The 11,832-nt window shown below is 39.8% G+C and overlaps 1 pseudogene; it reads right to left on the bottom strand.

Moving 5' to 3' along the window:
• The window catches only part of LOC148151833 (uncharacterized), a 52,872-nt pseudogene extending 41,241 nt beyond the window's left edge, over positions 1-11,631 (bottom strand).
• Positions 11,632-11,832: the final 201 nt, after the last annotated feature.

The following is an 11,832-nucleotide window of genomic DNA, read 5'->3' on the forward strand; positions in this document are numbered from 1 at the left end:
AGTGGATTACCACCAGTTCTGTGGCTTTATATTGACCAGTCTTTCAGTTAACACAGTTAGGGAGACATACAGACTTCATCCCATGATCTGGGCTCTCGTCACCCAGGGCACTCTGGTTAGGGCACTCAAGGGAGTAGCCAGAGTTCAGAGAAACTGGGGGAAATGTGAGCAGAGTTATCAGGGAACCTATCCATGGGACTTGTGGGACTGCAGTTTGGAGGGCGGTGGAAGGAAATGGAGAAGACACTTATGAAAGGGAGCAATTGCAAATGACGGTGATACAGTCAAGTATGGATGAGAATGGGGTATGTGGGAGGAGGTTTTGCCCATGGTCAGGAACACTACAGTTTCAAGAAGGGTGCAGTATATGACCACACTTGGCATGGTCACCTCATATGGCAGGGATTGGAGGGGAATGGTGGAAAAGTGAAGCATCATGTAACCAGGTTGGGTTAGGACCTGGGGAGGTGTGAACTTTATATGTGGTTTACTGGAAGGGCAAATAGAAAAGAGATGTGGATATTTGGGACCTTATTGACATGTAGAGATGGATGTGAGAATCTGGTGCTTCAGAAGTGTTCACTGGCACCTCCATCATGCTGGAAATGAAAACTATGCAATATGGAAATCGCTAGTGGGAATTGGAGGCAGCATGCCATGGGGTCATTAGTTGTGAAGGGAGAGATGATGGCAACTCAGCGAGGGTGAGAAATAATAGTAGTTTGGACGACTTGAGTTATTGTAGGAAGGTGAGATTGATGGTTTCCACAGCTCTAACTTCTATTGGAGGAGGGGGGAGACATTGCATTGCGAAGTTTGGCATAGCTAAACTGTAGACTCATGGCTCAGCGACTGATATCAGAAGATAAAGATATCAATGAAAGAGTTGAGTGGGAATGTGTGGAAGCTCACGACTGGTGAGGTAAGCAGGAGTGCAAACAAATCAGGAGCATGAATGTTTGAGGTGTACCCAGATTATCAGGCTGAACCTGCGACTCACTCTGTGATGTGCCATTTGTGCAATCTTCTCTCCTTATTTCAAATCACAAATGTGTAATGGAAATGACAAATCGCTGCCCCCATACCCAAGAGGGCAGAGTAACTGGATGTTTCTAGAGCGCATATGGGCTCCAATTGTGAGCAGTGAAACCCAACAGGGACAATTGCATACATCAGGCATGTATACAGCCTAGGTGAATGGCATTCCCAAACATAGTTAAAAATCACACAACCCCACTATCTTCCAGCGTGCTTCCAATTAAACCTGTTGGACTATAACCTGGTGTTGTGTGATTTTTAACTTTGTACACCTCAGTCCAACACTGGCATCTCTAAATCATGATCCCTAAACATAGAATCCTGCTTGTATCATCCTGGCCATAAGAAATCTTCAAAATGTCACCACAAATTGATGATGGGCATCTCTGTAAAGTGAATGTAAGCATAGACAACATTAACGTGTCATGCAGACAGTGATCATAATGCCATTAGATTCAAGATTGTTTTGGAAAAGGACAAGATTGGACCTGAAATCAAAGATCTAAATGGGGAGAAGACTGATTTCACTAAGATCAGATATGATTTTGCCAGAGTGGACTGAGCGCAGATACTTTTCATAAAGCTGTATCAGACAGTGGGACACATTCAAGAAGGAATTATGGAGAGTACAAAGGCAACATATTTTCATGAAGGAACCAACAAATCCAACAAACCCTGACTATCAAGAGATATCCAAAATTGGATAAAGAGAAAAAGACAGGTTTAAGGCAAACACTGATGGCTCAAAACAGCAGAAGCTCCAGAGAGGTCAGAATGTGCAGAAGGAACCTTAAAAAGGAAAACAGGAGAGCAAAAAGTTGGCATGATCTAATAATAGCAGATAAAATAAAGGAAAGCCCAAACTTATGTTTGCAGGTACATTAAGGGTAAAAGGATACCAAAGGAAAGAGTAAGGCTCATTAAGCAGTAGTGTGGTAATTTGTGCACTGTGATCTTTTCAGAAGCAGTTCATTCAGGAACTGTCAAGAAAAACTCTTCAAAAAGCTTGTCAGGAGAATTTTTTCAACAGTGTTTCAACTCTCACTCTGCACTTTTGAGGGTTTCTGGGTTTTTTCCCCTCAAAAATGTGGGAGAGGATGAATTCCGTGTGGCTTATGTTTTAGCAGATTACATTCCAACTTCTCCAAATAATATCTACACCTGAAACTCTTGACAGCTGGAAACCTAGCCCATGTCACTTATCTGTAACCAAGTCCAAGCAGTTCCACTGTCATAAAGGCTTCAGCTATTCACTGAGCTTATCTGGCTCTTTCAGTAAGTGTTTCTTTTGGTTAAAAAAAATTCCAAAGTTTCTGGCCAATAATCTTTAAAAAAAAGTCTAATCCAAGCATCTCTACAGTCTTTTAAAATGAATCAATTCTCACAATATTTTAAGGAGGAATCCTCGAAGAAAACAGAAGTACCATCACAACAGATATAAAAGTTTCCCTTCCGAAAGCTCTACAGGGCATTATCGAGACCACATCTGGATTACTGAGTACAATTGGCCTCTTTATTTGTAAATAAAAGGTAAAATTGCATTAGAAGTAGTTTAGAGAAGGCTCATGTGGAGGTTTTCTGATCTACCTGACCCTCCATATAGGATGGCCATACATTTGGTGCATGGGGCGGAATCTCCCTTTCTACCCTTTTCTGAAATAAACATGAATGGGCTACTGGGACACTGTAACGGAAACAAAATCAAATGATCAATGGAAACTTATAGACATATGTTAACTGACTGAATCAAAATATCATTATCCAGGGTGATGAGGCCTGCACCTCTAATCTCTAAAGGCCTCTATTGTACCAGTCGATGCTGCACGCTCCCTCTCAAAGTACACCCAGTGTTGACATAACTATGAAAGAGGGACAGGCAGTCAGACACTGTGATCACCTCCATAGTCCACTGACTGCACTCATTAATGGTCATTTTGGCTCGGCTGACAATGAGCTCTGACCTGCCCACCACTCCAGGCATGGGATGTCTATAGATTAGGAATATGAGGCTGAAGTGCAGTAAGAAACTTAAGAGCAGCTCTCTTAAAATGAAATAGTGGTTAAGAATGAAAACATATGATGTAAATGTGGAAATCTGTTTTCCACAGGCCACAAAAACTGCATGTGGCTTGGGACCTAGTGAATTTAATCTACCATTGCATGGATCTGTGTATAAAACACTCCCAATCCCAGATACCCAATAGTAAGAGGAAGTCCCCTCATTGAGGACAGCATTCTGCAATTGGTATCCCAAGCTGTCTCCCATCCAAGATAAATCGGCTAAGTCTCCCAATTATGTACAAAACGTCTCAGAACTGATATTTTGAGACCTGTATTGTTGTGGGTGAATCTTCCATTTTGGAGAAGATCCATACCAAATTCAAAACTTTAACTCAGTTTCTTTCTCCACGGTTGCTGCCAGACTTGCAGGGTTCCTTCAGCATTCTCTGTGCTGCTTTCAATTTGCACGCACTGCAGTATTCTGCTTTTATTCAATGTTTCTTTCCAGATATTTTTTTAATCAACCTGTTCTGAGTTGTTATTGTCCAACTCTGGAGCAGGTGAAACTTGATCCAGGGCCTCCTGTCTCACAAGTAGGGAAAATACCACTTCACCATGGGAATCTTCAATCTTCATTTCTACTCTTTAAACTTTAAATGAACAAAATTGGGTTAAACAATTTATATAAATATTAATTTATATAAACAATTTATATGCTATACAATATATATTTAAAAAACTAACAGTTAACAGAAACATACATAAGGAGAATGGACAATTATCAAATCAATCAATCTTCATTTCTACACTTTAATGGGAAACAAACTATTATTGAAACTTAGCAAAAAGAGACAATAGATACAATTTATACTGGTTAATTAGACATACTTCCAAAGATTACTGGGAGCCAGGTGGCACATTGTCTCCACTGGGATCTTGGACAAAACTGCTTCAGCTGCATCCACATGACCTGTTTAGATGGAGTTTGGTATAGCCTCAACATTAACTCTTTCAGAAGCACTGCCCCATATTGCATTTCTGACCCAGACTGAGTTATGACTGATGTCTAATTTTCAACCCCTGTTCAGCCTCTCTTTGTCTGACTTATGGATTCTACACTTCCACCTATTGCGTTGCACAAAAAACCATTGACTAGGCAGGCACTTCAAAATTATACAGACCTTTTCCATGGCAGATAAAACAGTTCAGTTAAATTTTATGATCCACTTTAGTTTGCAAGCTGCATTGTTCAATCCCCACTAATTGTTTCCACGTACAAGGCTCATTATCTTGTAATCACGTTTTGCATGAACAGTCAGCAGTTGAATGTTTTAATTTGCTCTGTTGCATTTATACTTGAAAATTGGGGCATATTAACTCGTTGATCTGCCACAGCTGTAGAAACCTAGCACTAGGCTGCAGCAACATTAGTTTAACTATGAGAATTTAAAGGTGCTGCTTGCATGCCAGTAACTAGCAAGGTTTCAATTAAATGACACATTACAAACATGCTAAGGTGGAAACATAGGAATGTCTTTTAAAAATTAGCAACATAGAAAGAAGCCTGGAGATAGATTCATGATATATGAGATGTCATTAAGAGTATTGTGTCATTTCAGCTACTTGTAAACTTGAGTACTGTATATCCGATGTTCCTTCACTCATAATGGTGGAATTCTGGGCAGAATCTTACCATGCTCTGAATGACACGAGCTTTGGAAAGATGATTGTTAGAACTAGGCAAGATGGTTGTGCCGATGCAACTTCCCTGCTTTGCTTAAGCAGCCTGGTGAGATTCTCACCAAGGAGCAGTGAGTTCCCAATCAGTGCTCATTATTGATTGTTAAACAACTTGTTAACAGTTCATCTCACCATGGGTTATGATCTTAACAAACGCTTCATACAAATTGGTAATTGTGAATACTTGACCTGGAAACCAAAATAGATTCTAGTAGGATTCAACTTGCTGACAGCCCCAACTGTTGGACACAGGGCACCAGCATTTCAGGCACACTCGTTGGCACAATCCACATGGATCCATGGACATCTGACTTGTACCAGCCTCTAGGAACCGTCTTGTCATGTCTCTGATCCACTTACAGAAGGCTTCTGCACTTCGATGCTGCACCTCAGGTTACACCAGCAACTATTGTGGTAATGCTGCAGCAAGAACACTTTGCACCCAGGGGCACCCATGAACTGAACCAGGCTGTAAATGTGGTCTTTACTCAATGTCATGGCGTGTACTCACTCTGAGTCTACCTGGATGCTTGCGGCATCCCTGTCTTGCATTGCCTTGCCTTAACTTTTAGCACTTTGCCTCTCACCTGTGGATAGCTGACTTAAATAATGACTGAGTTGCTGTGCTGTTTAGCTCAGGCACAATGCCAGGAAGATTGCCATGGCTGTCAGCAAGCCTCAGTCCAGTAAACTTTGATTAGAATAATCCAGCAAGGCAAGTCAAGCACAGCCTTTGATATTAAAAGGTAGCTAGGAAAGTACTGAAGAATGGAATTAAGAGAGCTATAAGGGGGCATGAAAAAACCTTGGCAGGTAGGATAAAGGAGATCCTCAAGGCATTCTACACTTATGTGAGGAACAAGAGGATGGCCAGAGTGAAGATAGGGCCGATCAGGAATAGTGGAGAGAGCTTATGCCTAGAGTCGAAGGAGGTAGGGGAGGTAGCAATACTTCAGTATTCACAAGTGAGACGGATCTTGTCATTTATGAAGACTGATATACTGTTAAGAAGGACGATGTGCTGAAAAGTTTGAAAGCATGAGGATAGGTAAGTCCCCTGGACCAGATGGTTTATACCCAATGTTACTACAGGAAGTGAGAAAAGAGATTGCTGCGCCTTTGGCAATGATCTTTGCTTCTTCCCTGTCCACTGAAGTAGTACCAGATGATTGGAGGTGGCAAACGTTATTCCCTTGTACAAGAAAGGGAATAGGGATAACCCTGTGAATTACAGATTAGTCAGTCTTACATTGGTGGTGGGCAAATTATTGAAGACAATTCTGAGAAACAGGATTTATGATTATTTGGAGAAGCATAATTTGATTAGAAATCGTCAGCTTGTCTTTGTGAGGAGCAGGTCATGCCTCACAAGCCTAATTGAATTATTTGAAGATATGGCAAACACAGTGATGAAGTAGAGCAGTGGGTGTGCTGTATATGGATTTTAGCAAGGGATTAGGCGCATACAGAAAGTAAGGAGGCATGGGATTTAGGGACATTTGGCTGTCTGGATACAGAATTGGCTTGCCCATAGAAGCAGAGGGTGGTGGAAAATGGAAAGAATTCAGCCTGGAGCTCGGTGACCAGTGGCTTCTATAGGAATCTGTCCTGGGACCTCTGCTCTTTGTGATTTTTATAAATGACTTGGATGAGAAAGTGGAAGGGTGTGTTAATAAGTTTGCCGATGACATGAAAGTTATTGGAGTTGTGGATAGTGCGTAGAGCTGTGCAGATTGTAACGGGACATTGACAGGATTCACAGCTGGGCTGAGAAGTGGCAGATGGAGGTCAACCCGGAAAAGTGTGAAATGATTCATTTTGGAAGGTTTATTTTGAATACAGACTATAGGGTTAAAAGCAGGATTCTTGGCAGTGTGGAGGAATAGAGGAACAGAGGGATCTTGGGGTCCACGTCTCTAAATCCTTCAAAGTTGCCACCCAAGTTGATAGAGTTGTTAAGAAGATGTATGGTGTGTTGGCTTTCACTAGTGGAGGATTGAGCTTAAAAGCCGCAAAGTTATGCTGCAGCTCTATAAAGGCCTGGTTAGACCACACTTGGAATGTTGTGTTCAGTTCTGATCGTCTCATTGTAAGAAGGATGTGGAAGTTTAAGAGAGGGTACAGAGGAGATTTACCAGAATGCTGACTGGACTGGAGGGCACTGGAGCAAAGAAGGTTGAGAGGTGACTTGATAGATTTGTACGAGAGGATGAAAGTCATAGAGTGGATAGCCAGAGACCTTTTCCCTGTGCAGAAAATGCTATCACATGGGGGCATATGTTTAAGGTAATTGGAGGAAGGTTTAGGGGAGATGTCAGAGGTAGGTTCCTTACACAAAGAGTGGTGCGTGTGCAAAATGTCCAGAAAGCAGGTAAGGATTTCCCTCTGTCTACTATGTCCATGGCAAATGTCAGGAGATATGCATAGCAGCTCCAGACTGACAGTCTAGGCTCACAAAACTTTTCAGAATATGAAATCAATAACAGGGATGCTGGCCAACTCTGCAGTATCTGGATGAGTGGCAAGTTGCTTTGGAAACCTAATAAGATAAAGTGACAATATGGTGTGATGCCTGTTGCAAGTGTTCAAATGGTGTGTTTGGTAAGATATTTCCCAATATACTGATCCCTCGCCAAGCTTTAGTGCTCACAGTTCAACATTGCTCAAAGAGAAAACTAAAATTTGAGAAAGATGGGCAGAATACTTGAATCACATCGTCAATCTGCCATCATCTATCAACAAAGAAGTAAATAAAGAACAGGCTCCCACAGGTTGCCATCATTCTCTTGATGGTCCTCCCTTGATGTTAAAAAACAACCTAATCTGTCTAGCCACTGGTGTGCGTAACATTGAAAATTGGGGGAAACATTGCTTGGTCCCTTTAAATGATGGTGTTTTATTTCTGTACTTAGAGTTAAAATGGATGTCTGGCAGCAACTTGAGTTTGCTAGTACACAGAGCACCCAAATTTTCAATCAAAGGGCCAAGCAGCAGTTTTATCAAGTTTTAAATTTAGACAATCAATTTAAAACAAGCCTTTAGCTACCAAAATCCTATTAAATTTAAACCTAATGATTTTGACAACCTAGGACTAATCCAATTGTAAACTTACTGATAGATCATCAAGGCTATAAAAGAAGAGGGCAGTTGAAAAGTCGGCAGAGCTGAGTGCCATCAGCTGAGAGATAACAGCTCTCAGCTCTTTGAAGAAGTACCATCTGTTTGCCATGGTACCATCTAAATTCCTGACTACAGAAAAACAAGTCCTGACAGAAGAATCAGCAGAGAAGACACAAAAAGTTCCAGAAGACACATAATCTGGCTATAATCTCGATAGACTAAATTCTATTGTTTTATTATATTCGTGGGAGTTCTAACTATTGGAACAGCATATCTTTCTAAAAACTCTTGAGCCTCAGAATGATTTTCTTTTCCTCACTTCTGTCTTAAATGATTCTATAGATTCTTCTTCCATCTCCATCCAGCCAAGTCCTTTCAGGATCTTATATCTTGCAATTAAGTCACTTTTGGCTTTCCTAAATTCAAGAGGATACAGGCTTTGCCTGTCTGGCCTTTCTTCATAAGGCATTCCAATCATTCTAGGAAGTCAACAATTAAACTCCCTCTGAACTGTTTCCAATGTATTAGCATTCTTCTGTAATTATGATGACCAATAGCGTACATGGTACTCTAGATGTGTTCATACTAATACCTTGTATAATTGAGGCATTACCTCATTATACTTGGATTCAATTTCCCTTGCATTCAACATTTTTTAAGATTTCCTGATTACTTGCGGTACACACATACTAACAGTTTGAGATTCATAAACTAGAATACCTAGATCACTCAGCATCCCAGAGCTCTTTCACATCTCACCATTTAGATAATTTACTTTATATTTTTTCTGTCAAAATGAATAATTTCACATACCTAACTTGCTTGATCTTTGCCCACTCACTTAATTTAACTATATTCCTTTGTAGGCTCCTGATGATATAGAGCTGAAAATGTGTTGCTGGAACAGCGCAGCAGGTCAGGCAGCACCCAGGGAACAGGAGAATCAACGTTTCGGGCAAAAGCCCTTCTTCAGGAATGAGGAAAGTGATGATATAGAGTCATAAAGATGGAAGTAGACCCTTTTGTCCTACTCGCCCATGCTGATCAAATATCCAAACCTAATCTAGTCACGTTTGCCAGCAGTTGGCCTATCTCCCTCTAAAACCTTCTTATTCAAATACCCATCCAGCTGCCTTTTCAATGCTACAATTGTGGCTGCCTCCACTATTTCCTCTGGCGGCCCATTACACACACACACACACACACACACACACACACACACACACACACACACACACACACACACACACACACACACACACACACACACACACACACACACACACACACACACACACACACACACACACACACACACACACACACACACACACACACACACACACACACCTCTGCCTGCTTACCCCTCTCACCCTAAACCTATGCCCAGTAGTTCTGGACTCCCCCACCCCAGGGAAAATACATCGTCTATTTATTCTATCCATGCCCCTCATGATTTTATAAACCTCTCCTCTTCACAATTCAGTTTTCTGCCTATCTTTGTGTCACCAGCAAATTTAGCATCCATATTTTCAGTCCCTTCATTCAAATCATTTATATAAATTATAAAGAGCTGAGAATACAGCACCAACCCCTTTGACTCACCATTCATGATATCCTGTCATCCTGAAAAAAAAACTCGCTTCTTCCTATTCTCTGCTTGCTGTCAATCTTCTATCCATGCCAATACGTTATCTCCAACATTATCAGCTTTTATTTTCCACAATAACCTTTGTTGTGATATATTATGAGATTTCTTGTGGAATTCTATGTACAGAACAACCTTAGTTATCCGAACATCAATTATTCGAATTTCAGATTATCTGAACAATATCTCAAGGTCCCGTAAAAACATAAAATAATAATCGACGTCCACCTCAATTAATTTTATTTACACAAATAGTGACTTTATTTGTAAAATACATGATTTCTAAGCAATATCCAGTGTTTATACAAATTTTATTGATCGGATAAAATAAAAACTCTGTAACCATGCTTTTTATGTAATTATGTTCAGTATGGCTTCCTGTATTTACGATAAGATTAGTTATCCGAACAATCAGTTATCTGAACAAGATACTGCACACCCCGTCTCATTTGGATAATTGAGGTTATTCTATCCAATACTTCCACTGGTCCTTCTTTATCTACAACACAAAGCACTTCTTCGAAGAAATGCAAAACTTTTGTGATAAATGATTTCCCCTTGAAAAATTATATTGGTTGTACCTGATTATCTTGAAATTGAGTGGCCTGGTACAACGTCTTTAATAATAGCTTCTCACATTTTAATTATGTCAGATGTTCACCTCACTAACTTGTAGTTGCCTGCTTTTTGCCTCCCTCCCTCTTTGAATAAATGAGTTAATGTTAGTTATTTTCCAATCCAGAGGAATCTTTGCTGAATATAATGAAGTTTGGAAAATTAAAACAAAACATCAACTATTTAACTGATTGTTTCTTTTAGGATACAATCCATCAGGACCCAGGGATTTGTCAATTCACTGTTCCATCAATTTACTCAAAATAATTTACTTCTCTAGGAATTGTAATTTTCTTGAGTTTCTCCCTTCTTTCCAATTCCTGATTTACAGTTATTTCTGGGATGTTACTTCCATCCTCACAATTGAAGACCAACTGTTCAATTATTCTGCCATCTCTTTATCTTCTATTACTAATCCCCCAGACAAATTTTCATTGGGACCAATGCTTACTTTGTTAACTCTTTTCTTTTTAAATGTCAGAAGAAATGTTTCTATCTGATTTTATATTTTTGGCTAACTTTCGCATACTGTAATTTTTCACAACTTATTAATCTTTAGTAATTATCTGTTTTTGTTTTATATTCTGTCCAATCTTCTGACCTGTCATCTTTTCACAATTATAAGTCTTTTCTTTAGATTTGTTAATATCTTTGGCTTTTTTTAGTTAAAGATGGATGGTGGGTAAGCCCCTTAGAATTTCTCTTATTTGTTGAAAGTATCTGTTCTGTGCTTTCAGGAATATTCCATTAAATCTGCAACTCTATTGGCCTATCCCTTGATCTAAATTGCAAGTCAGTTTTTGCAGGTTCTGCTTTCATAATTACTCTTGTTTAAATTCATAATAGCAGTCTTGGACATACACACTTCTCTCTCTTATACTGTAGTTAAAGTATAATCATACCATGGTCGTTGCTATCCAGGGGCATTTTAGATAATGTCAGTAACTAATCCTATTTCATTGGTCAAAAGGTGATCTCATATTAGCTGCTGTCTGGTTGGTGTCATAATATACTGGTTGATAAAATTGTCCTGAAAATATGCAATAAATTCATCATCCAGGTTAGTTGTTCTTGTCTAATTTTTCAAGTCTTTCCATGATCCTTGCTGCACCCTTTTGACAAGCTCCCATTATTACTCCATGATACCTCATCCTACTATGTAGTCAGTGTTAGGGGGTCTGGACACAACTCCCACAAGTGACGTCATGCCTTTAACATTCCTTATCTCTACCCAGACTGTTTCTATATTCTTGTTTCCCAAATTTAGATAATCTCTATCTATTGAGCTAATACAGGTACACAGTCCTTTATCCGCAATTCTTGGGACCAGTTGTTTTTTGAATTTCGGAAGTTTTCAGATTTAAGAATAAATGACATTTTTACAGTTAAAAAATCTTACCGAACAGCAGACGCACGTGTGAGTAGTATGAGCGCTGAGACACAATTGATGCCTGCCAGTGCTGGGCCATGTGACCAAATCACATCTGAGTGATGTGGGTCGAGTGGGTGTGGACTTTGGTCACCTGTTGGCATGCCAAACAACCTTGTTATACAGAAAAAGCTTCACGAGAAAAATTTCAGATTTTGGAGCTTTTCGGATTTCGGAATTTCAGATAGAGGGTTGAGTACCTGTATTATCTTTAACAGAGCTAATTTTCCATAATTTTCCC

The sequence above is a fragment of the Chiloscyllium plagiosum genome, unplaced genomic scaffold (genome assembly GCF_037043375.1).
Source record: "Chiloscyllium plagiosum isolate Xiang-an unplaced genomic scaffold, Cpla_swu_hap1 HiC_scaffold_2, whole genome shotgun sequence".
Lineage (NCBI taxonomy): Eukaryota > Metazoa > Chordata > Chondrichthyes > Orectolobiformes > Hemiscylliidae > Chiloscyllium > Chiloscyllium plagiosum.